The sequence below is a fragment of the Lineus longissimus genome, chromosome 8 (genome assembly GCF_910592395.1).
Source record: "Lineus longissimus chromosome 8, tnLinLong1.2, whole genome shotgun sequence".
Lineage (NCBI taxonomy): Eukaryota > Metazoa > Nemertea > Pilidiophora > Heteronemertea > Lineidae > Lineus > Lineus longissimus.
The window spans coordinates 5,597,023-5,610,930 of NC_088315.1; the positions used below are offsets into that span (position 1 = coordinate 5,597,023).

The following is a 13,908-nucleotide window of genomic DNA, read 5'->3' on the forward strand; positions in this document are numbered from 1 at the left end:
TGGCACCAGTTATCGTGGTTATGTGGCCGATGCACAGACAAATTAATAGATCTATCAACATTAGGCTTGGAAAAAACTGAACAATGTGATAGTGTTTCGCCATTCTTTGCAAATTAAAAAACTATCAAATTATTTTCTGTTTGCCTTCTGTTTGCCAATTTTGAGGCCAGATCGAGCGAGAAGATCACATTCGTTTGAGAGGCTTTACCAGCTTTTTGAAACAAGTATACGTTTTTCTGGCCAAGGACCTTTATTAATGGCCTCGAACACTTAAGGTTGGAATAACGTTGTCTTTGCTATTCATACTTATTCGGAAAAAAATTATCTCGTGTTATCTCGTTTTATGTTTCATGTACAAAAAATCTTAGAAAATATAGTTGCAGAATTTTTCCACTCTGCAATTTTCCAATAATCTATGCATCTAATGGAAATATTGGATTCTGTACATCGTTTCATTTTTCAATCTTTTGAAATTTATTTGAAAATGATATGCAATCGCAGAAAAAATTACGAAAATGATTATTGATCTGACCCATGAAATATTTATCGTTGATCTAATTATTCGCTTTCATCTTTCTTTTGCATCGCATGTTATTAGTCTAACACCAGTGTATGACCGGTCATACACTGCTGCTATGTATGTAAGGGTATGGACAACTGGCAATGTATGGATAATAGATGATGTATAGATCACTGGTAATTTATGGATAACCGGTAATTTGTGGGTAACATAAGTGTATGGATAACTGGCAATGTATGGATAATTGATGATGTAGAGATCACTGGTCAAATGTATGGATAACCGGTAATTTGTGGATAACATAATAAGTGTATGGACAACTGGTATTGTATGGACAACTGGTAATGTATGAATAACTGGCAATGTCTAATTGGCAATTTGCCCATATGCATAATTGTCCACACCAACATACATAAAGAATATTTAAGCAATACTTTGAGGAAACGACGAGAAAAAGTGCGTGATTTTTAATTGTGAAAATATAAACACGCTCTGGTGTTCTTCTGCTCAAATAGCGCTACACCAAAGGATTAAACCGTAAGAGAAGACAAATGAACGTGATTCGGTGATTCAGGGCTATTCTCATTAAATGCGACATCCCAGCACTTTCTAAGATTGCTTGCGCAAGTCATTTGCGCCATTATATTTTTAAAGTAAACTTCCTGCATGCGTGTTCAGAGATCGAATCCAAAGGCTAATTAGTTAGGAAAGGAATGTATTTATGAAAGGGAGAAGACTGCATTTTTGGATTGATGAGTTACGAGCGGGTCCTTTAACTCCGTCATTAGAAGCCCGTACAAAAGCTACAGGAAGCTAAAACTCACAATGCCATTATATGTTAGAATCATCGCTTGGTGCATTCTCGGCAGTGTATTTCCAGGTTTTCTGCGAGGTCTTCAGCAAATGCAGAATATGCAAGCCCTTTCTCATTTTCTTACGATTCAGCTGCCAGTTTTGTCAGACCGCTGCAACACCAAGCACCGCCGGGCCGATGCATGTACGAGACATTGTTCCGAAATGAAGGTTTCGGTTGTTGTGATGACTCAGCAGAACCGCAAATTATAAAGCTGAAACTTATTTCATGTACCTCCTCAGATCCAACACAATTCCTCTTATTCAGTGATGAAATAATTCTGGGCTCATTCAACAAGTTGTCAGCATGAAGTCTGTTGATTAAGGTGGATAATATCATATTGGCAATGACAGCACAGCAAGTAGCAAGGTATGTCGCTCCAAGACCAATATAGATTACGCAAGATTGCTACAACAGGCTTACCCCAGCAATCAACGTAATCAGGATTATAAAAAAACACAGTATGAAGAACATCGGAGATGATTTCTTATTGCTGAAAGTTTCTCTGGTGCAGATTTGCGATATGAGGTTTTCCGACTGCAATATCGTCAGATCAACCGACCAAAATGACATCAGATCGTTCCATTGGTATCAAGCCATGGCATTTTCGGCTAGATTTCAACTCAGTTCATGTTTGCTGTGCGGCAGCTACTGAAGCGCACAATGTACATTCTCCGTTGATGTCAAAACATCACGTATTTATGAAACCGATATTAGTGGTGGAAGAAACTAGCAATGTTCTCAGCACCTGAAAAAAATAAGCTGAGTACTTTTCCGGTTAAAAAAGGGCACTAGTTGTGCCCATGTCATTAGGATATGCCATCAAGTCACGCGAGATTACTCGCATGTTCCTTGTTCTGACCACAATCTTTCCAATCAAGGTAGATTTGTTCAGCTGACCAATCCCTTGATACGATTTGCCGCGATCCGATCTTAGAGCGTAGCCTAAGTGTCCGATACGCTTCTTATTTGACCAAACGATCCTTGTCGATTTCTTGATCGTGTGACTGGAGCCGTCCTTGTGAAGTTTGGCAGGTTAGTCGGGCGTGTATTGGTATTGGGTGACAATAATCACCTCTTTACTTATATGATATTGCCATCAGATTAAGTAGTGCGTATTTTATAGATTTGGAATACTAAGTGATGTCCCCGATGTTATGTCAATGAATGCAATCAATAGCAATAGATACATGCAGAGCTGTAATGTACACGATAGTGTATTTCTACTTTCTGCGCGATACCACTAAAATAATTTCATTTCTGTTTTCTGTACTGTAATCGGCTTTCACGAAGAGCGTACGATACCACCCCATCACGTAGGATACAACGATCCTCCCGGCAATGATCATCAACCCAAATAAATTGAACGGAAATGCCAGACCTTATCCAATTCAGAGCGAGAATCACAAGTGGATACACTTTCCCCTATCGACGTGTGTCCATTTTCGATAACAAGGAACGGATTCTAGTTACAAGCCGTGATATCTGACTTGTGGAATCCACAGAACCTCTTGGTAATTAGTCTTCCCTCTCAGGTTAGTTCAATAAATTAGGGCGAGCCGGCCTGAAGCGAGTGAGATAGATGTCCACGGATTAGGCCAGCTACTCGAACACAGATGGGAGATCGCCAATATCAGGAGGGCAATCATCGCGTGGATTACCTGAAATGCCCACTGAGTCCTCCCGGGGATTTATCAACAGGTTCCATCTTTGAGAGCTCTGTGGTGATTTATGGTTTGAGTTGGTTCACAGATGGGGCCTTTTGTTTGACGTATGTTGTTGACTTTTATTGTGTGGTCAGCAGAATCGGTATGTTAGTTCATTTGATGTACCTCATCGATGTTCACATGTACGAATACATGTACTATCGAAATGAAATAGATGATGGTCAAATTATTGGTATTTTATCAACCTCAGGCCATTGGTTTATTGATCGATGCCGTATGTAATAACTAAAATGTAGTATGATGATAGTGAAACCAAAAACAATAGTGTCTCTTTGATAAATTTGCTCTCGGGCGGATACAGTACTTTATTGTTAGTCCTACTAGGATTGTTCTTGTAATTTTGAACTTTTAAATGCGACTATGGCTGAAACGTGGATATGTGATGTCAATGTAAGCACCTTTTACATATCCCGTTCAGTATTCCCCAAAAAGGATCTGACCAATTATTCTCTTGCCAAGCACTCCTTTTCTCTGTCAGCTTGTATGTCTTCAGAGCAATGGAGGTTTAATTCCACTACAGGCACAATACAAGGAGTTTGAAAAACAAAGGAATCAAGGGAAACATGGTAAGTAAACAATGCTGGTGCTGCAGCCTACAGGTGTATCAGCGATATTTGTCCAGCTTCCAGAAGAAAGACAATACAGCCAGGAAAAATAGAGATAATATAGATTGGTAGAAAAGGCAGAAAATTTAGCCTCAGGAAGTGTCCAATGCTATAACTCAGATTCCTGTCGGAGAGCATGAAATACAATGGAACGGTGGATGGGTTATAATAAAGACGAGAAAAGCTGAAATTGACATGAGGATGCTGAGGTGTATTAATTGGAAGTAAAAACGAAGGTAGTTTTTGCGATAACATGGACAAGATGTGTGGTACTGATCGCGGACACTACTACTAAGAGTTCACAAAAATCGTTTCGTGATTGACGAAACAACTACTTCTGTCATATGTTACAAGCCAGACCGCTGATCTACGTTGTACCTAACCTGATAAACGGATAAATATGTACAATAGTACCATCCCGCTAAATGTGTGTCTTCGCCCTCCTCATTCAATCTGTCATTACTGACGACTGTATCAATACAATTACCTATCGGGTAGAGACAATGAGTACAATTTGGTTCGTCAATCGAACCGCAGCCTTACGCGATATGTAACCAAGTTATTACGGAGTAACACATAAATATGGTCTGATAGAATGGGTGAGTGATTGTGAGTATTTATTTATACGGGATGACGCATGATATGGCGATGTTGTCTGCGGCTTGTGGGCATGCTTCCGGGATGAGCTGCAAAGGTAATGGGACTGGTAAGCTGCTTCGTTTGGTAGACGTTCTAGGCGCGGTTGGCACTGCTATAATTCCTTGATATGTATCTGAGAAAACGAATATTGGGAAGTATAGTGTAATTTCATCGTCACTGACCTTGGAGGTTATCCCGGCCACTCTGTACTATTCTTCGTTCCTTCAACAACCCCGAAATGAGATTATGAGAACGAATAGGCCTATAGTGCATTGGGCTTCATGTTACTGGCAGCAGTGCCAAAACTAATCGGTGAACTGCTCTAGCTAAAGGCTCTGGTCAAAAATCAGATGGTCGCGGAGTTGAGCCGTCAAGCCAGAAGTATATCCTGTGTAACAGATCCAAGCATCGTACACCTCAGGGTATTTCATCTATTGAGGTATTTATTGGATAATCTAGCCTATTCGGGGCGGAAACGGATACATAATAGACTATTATAGCACTACACGGATGCACAGTGTCAGTATTTCAAAAGAATATGCTGAAACCTGAAGGGATAACATAGTATCATAATTTGTCTCTGCAAAACCTTTCCTGTTTAAACGTGCACCTACTCGCGGGGGCAATTAACAGTTATGGCTTGTATATGCTGCAAGCAGGAGTACAGAAATGCACTTCTTGTAATGTCTACAAATGAATAAGCAAGAACCACGTTAGACTAGGCTAGGCCTATATTAATACATATCAAAGGGACACGTACTATACGATACTATATTGTTAGTGGATACGAGTGAGATAGATGTCGCCTATCGAGGTCTTTCATATTTTCACAGTATATCTACATAATAACTTTGAACTGGCTCGTCTGGCAATTTGATCCGGAGAATTTTTTTTCAGTCGAAGGAAAAGCGTTGTCTTAAACCAGCAACCCATGCTAATTTCGCCGATATATCCCCACCTCGACTTGTTGACAGACCATGTGGAAACGGTAAAATTTCTTCACGCATAAAAACGTCAACGCACTATCTGTAGCCTCGGGCGAACCTTTTAGCTTTTATTTCTCATGATCGGAAAAAATAAAAACCTTTAACTATGTAGTAGTCTACACCGTGGTAAACAAAATAGGATGTGTACCACATAGTTTATGGTATCACAGTCGTCGCAATAACTCACTTCGAAAACAATCTGTCGAGAAAGCCGCTCGATTTCCAGCTTTCTCCGGTATCAGTGGAAAGTAAGCTCTACTTCTAACACGGCCGTATTTACACCTCCATGCGAAAGAACTAGAGTAATACCCATTAAATAAGCCAAAGTGTCTTCGTTGAGTTTGACTTAGAATGCAAACATTTACCCACATTGTAGGACTGATAAAGAGCAATTCGGGCAAACCCCGCGCCGGCTCACTCGGCATTTGCTAAGGCGTTTTTGTGGTTCTTCAGTTTTCTGTATGTGTGTTTCAATACATACATGTATGCATAACCCCCCTCCCCCCCCCCCCCATATTTGTCTAGCTGAGTAGTTTCCATCCAATTAGGTCTTTCGCCGGCGCTTTCCCCCAAAACCACACAAAAACGCCATTCTTGTTCCTTTCTGATACTCCTCGAATTTTATAGCCAACTCGACAGGAAGTTGATATTCATTTGCAAGTGTTTCACGCTTTATATTGACTAAATGCTTGCTGAATAAAGGTTGAACAGTCTGGTAACTCAAGATTCAAGCCAGCGTGATTCGATACTTTGACGGTATGCTTCGGTAATTAAAGAAACCTTAAAAATAAGCTGAATAAGGAAATAGGAGTCGCACTTTATGTGATTAAGTTTTCGAACTTCATTTGACGTATGAAGTTCACAATACTTGCCTCAAATAGGGGTCTACAGAATCATCATCGTCACCGTCGTCGTCGTCATCGTCATCATCATCATCTATAAAGAAGTATAATGAAATAGCTGTTTGTCGGTTGAGCATTATTGAAGCAAACTATATTGTTCATCACCAACTGGTTCTTTAGTCTTGGGATGTCATGAACGACGAAGAACTTACATTCAATTTTCGGTGATAACGCTCTCAAGTGTAGGAGCAGGGACTCTGCATCGCCGCAGCCTTTTCCGTCTACACACCCATGCAGCCAGTGCGATGCCCCCAATCCTGGTCATGCTGACGGTTTTAATACGACAAAAATAACGCCTCAAGAACCTTTATTAAGTTAATTTAATATATATAGGGATATTGGCATTTTCGAATATGATTCCCTGGAGTGTAGGGAATGATTAAATAACGGCACCAGAGGGTGGAAATGACATAAAATTAAGTGCAGTCATATGGAAGAAACGATTAACAAAACGTCATCTGTCAGGTCGGCGGTTACATCGTCTTGTGTCATGTATGGAGTCCGAATGAACAATACAATTGAGACACTGTCCTTACAAAGACTAAACACAATGCTTTGAAATATTCAATTTCAATTGTTTTTAGATGCATTATGTATCTGCCTAACTTATGTCACAGACAACCCGCGGTAAATTACGCGGTAACCTCCTCGTTATGACACTCGTTAATAATGAACGACATCAATATATCCTTCCTTTGATCTTCAGCAACCTCGGAAATGATGCTACGTGTCTGGTTATACGACTGGGATGCATTTCCTCCCGCTGTAATGCTCCTGATGACAATGTTTTCCTTCCGTTTGAGGCTAATTGTATGTCCATGTTCATCGCTGTTTGGATCGCTGTCAAGAGTGAAGTGGCATGGCTTTAAAGTCTCTGGTTTCGCCCTTGCCGAGATGCACATGGCTAGACTGCTAACTTGATTGGCTCAGCCTCGTCTATCTAGTATTCTATAGAACCCTACTGAAAAGCCGGCACAATAGCATTCCGCGATGATGAGGTCGCTGCAGCTGCTGCCCTCTATTTCCCCATCGCTGAATTACAGGCAATGTCGGACAAACATGCGGTTTCGTAATGGATTCAGGCTTTCTAACTTGGGCAGTTAGATTCAATCTGGCACATGTCCGAGTGTTGGAAATACTACATAATTGTTCTGAATATTTCTCTCTCTGACTCTATGGTATCATTCATGCTAAAAACAATGCAGGGTCAAAGATAATTGACTTTGAAATGAGCTCAAATGCGTAGAAATAAGTGTCGATGTCCGACTGTCACGTGACTAAAACGTCATCAATATCTTATTCAAATGACCTTGTGAGCTATAAATAGTAACTTCGCGGAATGCTATTATAGCTCAGTACAATTACAGCCTACATGTATGTGAAGGTGGTGCATTACTGTGTACAACCAGCTGTCAGTCCAGTATAGTCTACCGGCGGGTATCATAAAACTAAATTTTGAGTGTTTTCCTCGGTGAGGACATGGTCATTAATCGTCGTTACCAGCAGTCGGAGCCTTTAACCATTCAGATAGCAGAAGTTCGATTATACGGCAGGGGTTTCGTTGAATACCCTGGGAATAACTTGCTAGGTCAAATTAGATTTTAATTAGAATCGCTTCACTTGATTCTCTCACTTAATGTACAGTAACAATCGCCTGGGGGGTTTATAACAACTCACTATGGTATAAATCTGTCAGTTTGAATGACTGACGAGTCGCTTGACATTTTAATTTGAGATGTTATCCTGCATCCATAAGTAGTCCAGTTGGTAGTGATCAAGGCTGATGATAGTAGTAATGGATACGTACTGTCAGTTTGTAATGGTTTAGTTTTCATTATTTCACTTTAGAAAGATATCACGACAGGATGTGAGTAAGTTTTGAGGTTGGACACATCCAGAATCTGTAGTCTAAAACGGATAATGAGCGGCGACATTGCCCTGAAGTCCGCCGGACGTACACACAACTCAGGCTAAACTTGCCTCAGTGACTCATTCATCCTCGCACAAAATTCTTTACTCCAGTGAAATATTTTTAAATGGTTTCCGGGAATGTATTTTCATGCAGGTTGTAATACAAGGGTCAACTTTACCCTAGCTTCTTATATTAGAGATCCCAGCTGAAGCTGGATTGACTAAGTCCCCCATTATTCTTAAGTTCGGCCATCACCTGCCACACTTCCTGTGCCCGGCAACACATTAACGTCACTATTTATCGTGTTGATACATCGAATCATATCAAAACAGACAGCAGGTTTCTGATGACTGATCAAATGACCTTAGTGATTGATGATCACGTGAGGCCGATGTGGTCCCTTTGGTGGCAACACCACCAATCTCATTCAAATGCATTTTCCATTTATCGCGAATTATATGAGTGCATGTACGTCCAAAAACTTATTACTTATTACATCGCTCCGATATTTGAGACACTTGAGCAGGGTAGTTGATAAAGTATGGAATTAGTGAAACCTTGGAAACACTGATAAACCTTGGAATATTCAATGTAAACCATGGAATCACTCTGGAAATAGCGCGGGAAATCGGGTGCGTTCCTTCCACGATTTATACCCTCCCAACTGACAGTCTCGTCCCAGCTGACTTTATTGATAGCAATTTGCCAGTTCGTTCAGAAGCCAACATTTTTAATGTGGAGGATGACGTCATCAATTGGCAATGCGCTGTGGTCGTTAAAATATTTTATTTCTCTTCAATGGAAGCAAAAATTAGTTTTTATGATTGTTTTGTATTCCATAGACGATATAGTATTATGCTCGGTACTAGATGCACGAGATCATAGGACAAACACACGTGAATAAAAAAACCCGCTTAGAACTGGTGACGTCACAAAGATCTCTGCATCCCTCGATGCGTACTGGAAGATGTAAGAAATCGCTCACGGCGAAGGAAATTTTTCATCCGCAAACTTCGGTAATAAACATACATGACTAGGCTTCTTTTATTCATCGTTTGTTATAAAATATCAGTCAATCATAGACAATTAGGCCTAGACATAGTCGTCAACCTTATCCATGCATAATGCATGACAGGCCCCCAACTTCCCAGGCAACTCGTCTGATCGAAAAGGCCCCGTGTGGTGGTGGCGTATTTATAAGCGGAGCGCTATTGGTCCATATTATGGGTGTGTGGTGGGCGTGTCTTCCCATATTTGGGAGATCAGTACTGTACACTGGAGGCGAGGTACAACTGGGTTGTTTTAAAATATAGACTATTGAATCGGATATGCGACAGATTTCTAAATTACCATAAAATTCCGATCTGATCATGTAAGAATAAGCTCCAAATGTTGATTCGTAACCACGTTAGGTTCGAATGGCATTATTTCATGTTTTTATGCATTTTTAGGACTGATTCCAAGGTTTATCACTGGTTCCAAGGTTTCACTGATTCCAAGCTTTATCAACTACCCTTGAGCAGCTGTTTTCTGTACGCCGGGGCCGGGTGAAGAGCGGCACGTACAGCTTTGTTGGTAATTCAACGTGTTTTGTTTCCTCCATAACAGCAGCTGATAAGTCGAGACTACTTGTCCTCTCCTTAATATCATGCCGACTTACCGGCAGGGAATGTCAATTCTAAAGTCTCCTCCTTTGAAGGTAGACCGGCATGCTTCACATTAGAAGATGTTGACAATCCATGCATCCTTGTTAAGTCCGTAACACTTGAAGATCTTAGTATTCCAACATCTTGTGTGGAATCAGTTGACGATAGGTATTGTTTATTCCGTCCCTTACAGTGGACGTTGCTGGCAGTGGAAACTCCGTCAATCTTTACGTTTCAGATAGAAAAAGAAATGCTATGAAATTCCACATCGGATTTTTCAAATTTAGACTGTCGTTTGGGTAAGTTGACACGATATGTTACCCTCGTGACGAATCTGCTTTCCATCTATTACAATTGCAACTCTATGACAGCAACTAGTTGCTCTTCGGTGCTGAAGCTTGCCAGGGCTAGAACCAAATGAAGGAATTTTTTCCTTTTTTCCTTTAAAATTTGAAAGGATAAATAAAAGTGTCAGAATCAGCTGCCAGACAGTGTAATCTGGACAACGCAAGCTTAAAGTAAAACAGAGCATGCTGGAGAACTTTTTTAAGGGTTTAATTTAATCTTGTGATATCTTGTCACTTTCAGAGTAAAGAACCCCACTTTCAAACTTTATCACCATTTTGATAAAGTATAAGGTAACAACAAGAATGACAACGATTAATCTTTACCTCAACGATTAAGACAAAGAGCAACGGCGAGGGAAATTGCTTAAATACCTATTTCCGTAGGCGTAATGCTAAATTGTGTTCTAGTTTACTGTTTATTGTAGTTTGATAAGTTTTCAGACACCAAAAAGATCTGGAAATCTTCATTTGAACAACAACATATCCAGAGAAACGTCATATTTCTCTTACGTCACAGGCACTACAGTAAAGTAAACAAACTTCGTTAGTTTCGATTATCAAATTAGTGATTTTACCGCCTCTGTTCAAGTCAAAGTGTTGCTCGATTTTTTATTTCTTTCATTGAAGGAACAGATCACGTAACAATAACCTCTCACCTTTAAACCCCAGGGCACATTTCACCACAAAGGTACATTGTAATTTCAAGAAAATCACGAATTGAATTAGGCAGCCTATGACGTGGCTGTTCTGTATAATTGAAAGCTTTGGCTCCACAAACAAAAAGCTCCGTTTGGAATATTGATTTTTCCTAATATGAAGTTGCATAAAAAGATAATAACATGTCATGACGAATAATATCTATCCTGACATGCTATTAATGGATATTAAAAATGCCTCACAAATATCTAGAAGATGTATTTTGGTTGAAATGAGCCAGATAACTACTGAAATTATGAATCGAAAATTATGTGTTGAAGTTTGGGCAGTGGACAGTGTTATCAAGAATATCATTTTAATAGTACATGTACGTACATGCGAAGTAGCTGCACTTATTAGTACAGGTGGATTGGGATTTTCGATAGAACTGAGTTTCTTTTACTGATTGAAGGTCAATCAAATGACTTCTCTCAATAGGTCATCGAAAGTCCAGAAACTGCAACAAAGAGACCTTGTCCGCGGGGCAAATCCGCTGTCACGGAAATACGTTCCAGAGACAGGTTTGATATTGTGTTTCTGAGGCCGAAATGCTCCCAGGAAGCAATGCCTTTATAGAGTTAGAAGATGTGGTTAAGATTGTTAAAGCTCAAAGAGAGCTTGCCATATACATGAACACTAAATACTTATGTAGGGTGATATACAGCAGTCGAATGGGTAATACATCAGTTGGCCTTTACCATTTTCGTCTTTCACGGCAGTCAACCCTATAAAATAATTTTTCCATAACCATAACCGCCCTCTTTTGCAACTTTATCGAGAGTAACACTTGCCCTTCAGGAAGGTTTATCTATGTATTGTTCAAATTACCTCCTTGTTCACTTAGACGACACCATATACATGTACATGAAGGCCTACTTAGCCAAAAGTCAATGATTGCTTTAATTAGAGCCTTTTCATTGCAGTTACAACAAACTTCTGAAGTAAAAAATCAACTTTCAACAACATCATGGATTTTCCCAGAAACAAAATTTCATGAAGATGAAAAGATTAAAGTGGTGTACATTTCTAAGTCTAAAACCAACTTCGCACTACCATCAGCATCTACGCCTAGTCCCGGCTGTTGTTTGTGTCGACAGCAATCATGAAATCGCTTTAGCTTGCATTAGTTCCGGTACGGAATCCTGGGTAGGCCGAGCATTTGAGAAAAAGGGTTCTCATTGTGTCTAAAGCAAAAGGATTCATTCAGGTGTGAGTGAACGACTCGACGCGACGTCTTTCTCTTTGATGGTGGATGAGTGGGTTTTTACTCCTTCTCGAGTGCAACCTTGGTGAAAGAAATGTACACATAGTATCGGGCCACGTTAATGTAGGGGTACAGTGTTGCAGTTTTTCATAAACGAGTAAAAGTTTTTCGACGAAATGTGTTTTGCCTCACTCATGCAGAAGGTTTTATCCTGTACACCTTCACACATACACGAAACGTTACAAAAGAGTTTCAAAGACAGTGACTCCTTTATGGTTTGATGAAGCGTCTTGCGTATTCCGTTTCTCAAATGACTCGAAAAGTTTCATAAATTACATATCAAGAAACAGTTTGCATGATCAAAAGAAACACCTGAGATATTGAAATACTTCTTTACGATTATAACGTTGGACGTTGTCGTTGTTATTCCAGAATACATTGTTTTTTACCCTTGAATCAAACGACGAGAAAAGAATCTAAATTCATTGAATTGAAAGCCATTTTCTGCATTCTGATAACTAACAAATGTAACGCATTATTAATCACTGTTGACAACATCGTTAGCAACAAGAGAATGGTCCATGAAATGACTGGGAGATTTCTCACTTTTAAACTAAGGATATAATGTCTTGTTTTGCTTGAACAAACAAACTCCATTTACTTGTAAGACAAACCCTGTACCATGCTGAGAAAATTAAACGGCGAAACCCTAGGAGCTATACATCGATTTCAGTTTGTAATTGCTCATTATTTCAGAAAGAATCAGTAACGGCCCCGTGTTTATAGCACCAGAGACGACTCTACAAGGATAGATTCGTGTCGTGCAGTTAGATATCTCCATCGCTATCATCTATCAAATAAACGAAAACAAAGCATCGACGCAAATAGGCCTACGGATGAGTATGATCGATGCCCGCTGTTACTACATTGTATCTTAAATGTCCCCCCCCCCCCGAAAAAAGGTATCCTGTCCCCAACTTCTTAGAGGACTTCGATTCGTGTCCCGCTACACATGCGCATACCAGACTCTACGTCAGAGAACGTTGTCAACAACATTGGAGCAGTAAATCGCTTGATCAACGATGCTCCTTGACGCTTTGAACAATCGATATCCTAATAATTGGCTCTGTCACTTCCTTTATGCCTGAAACCAGTTTAATCAAAACAAAGAGAAGAAATAAAGTGTCCTGCTTTTCATCTACCGAACTCGTGGAGAAGGATGACTCTGAAAATCTCAATGGAAAGGAACAGTCCGTTCTTGCTGAGCATATCGAAAGACCTGATTCCACGAGGATATTTACCCACACTGCATTCGCCACCGCAAGGAAACTGACCAATGGCACAGTAAGCCTCTTTTGATGATGACCTTCGTTTCCCACCAACCGCGATGGCGGGTAATATGAATTGCCAAAGACATCCTTGGCAGAGAGTACAGTAGATTCCCGTTTGGACACAGATTGTCACCACGGATGTAAGCCGTGGTGTCACAAAGTAACATGTCATCGATAAGTATACACACAAAAAGAGAATTTAAACACCCCTACCTTGTTTACGCCAAACTGGATTGATAACTTCTTGCACTTAAAAATCCAAAGGAAGAGTTTTCTTTATCCTCTTCAAAAAATTAAACCGTCAAACGAAACGAAGAAATTTAAAGTCAGCTCTTTATTGATGTTTCCTCTCCGGCGTTCGGATTGCGTTGTAACAATTTCCGGTAAGAATTCTTCTCTCTCTTATAAGAAAGATTTCTTCGTTGTAAGTCCGAGCGCGATGTGATGGCACGGCGCTGGCGTTCCGTCTAAAGGCTGGTTATCCGGTTAAGCCTTGTTTCATTATGACGCGATCGGAGTGGCGGTGGTTGAAACTAAGTA

The 13,908-nt window shown here is 40.1% G+C and overlaps 1 long non-coding RNA gene across 1 annotated transcript in view; it reads right to left on the minus strand.

The window, feature by feature from the left end:
• LOC135492846 (uncharacterized) overlaps positions 1–13,908 on the minus strand; it is a 53,160-nt gene extending 39,252 nt beyond the window's left edge. The window contains exon 1 of the long non-coding RNA XR_010448134.1: positions 13,582–13,908. This is a non-coding gene — a long non-coding RNA (uncharacterized LOC135492846). The remainder of the gene's footprint in view (positions 1–13,581) is intronic.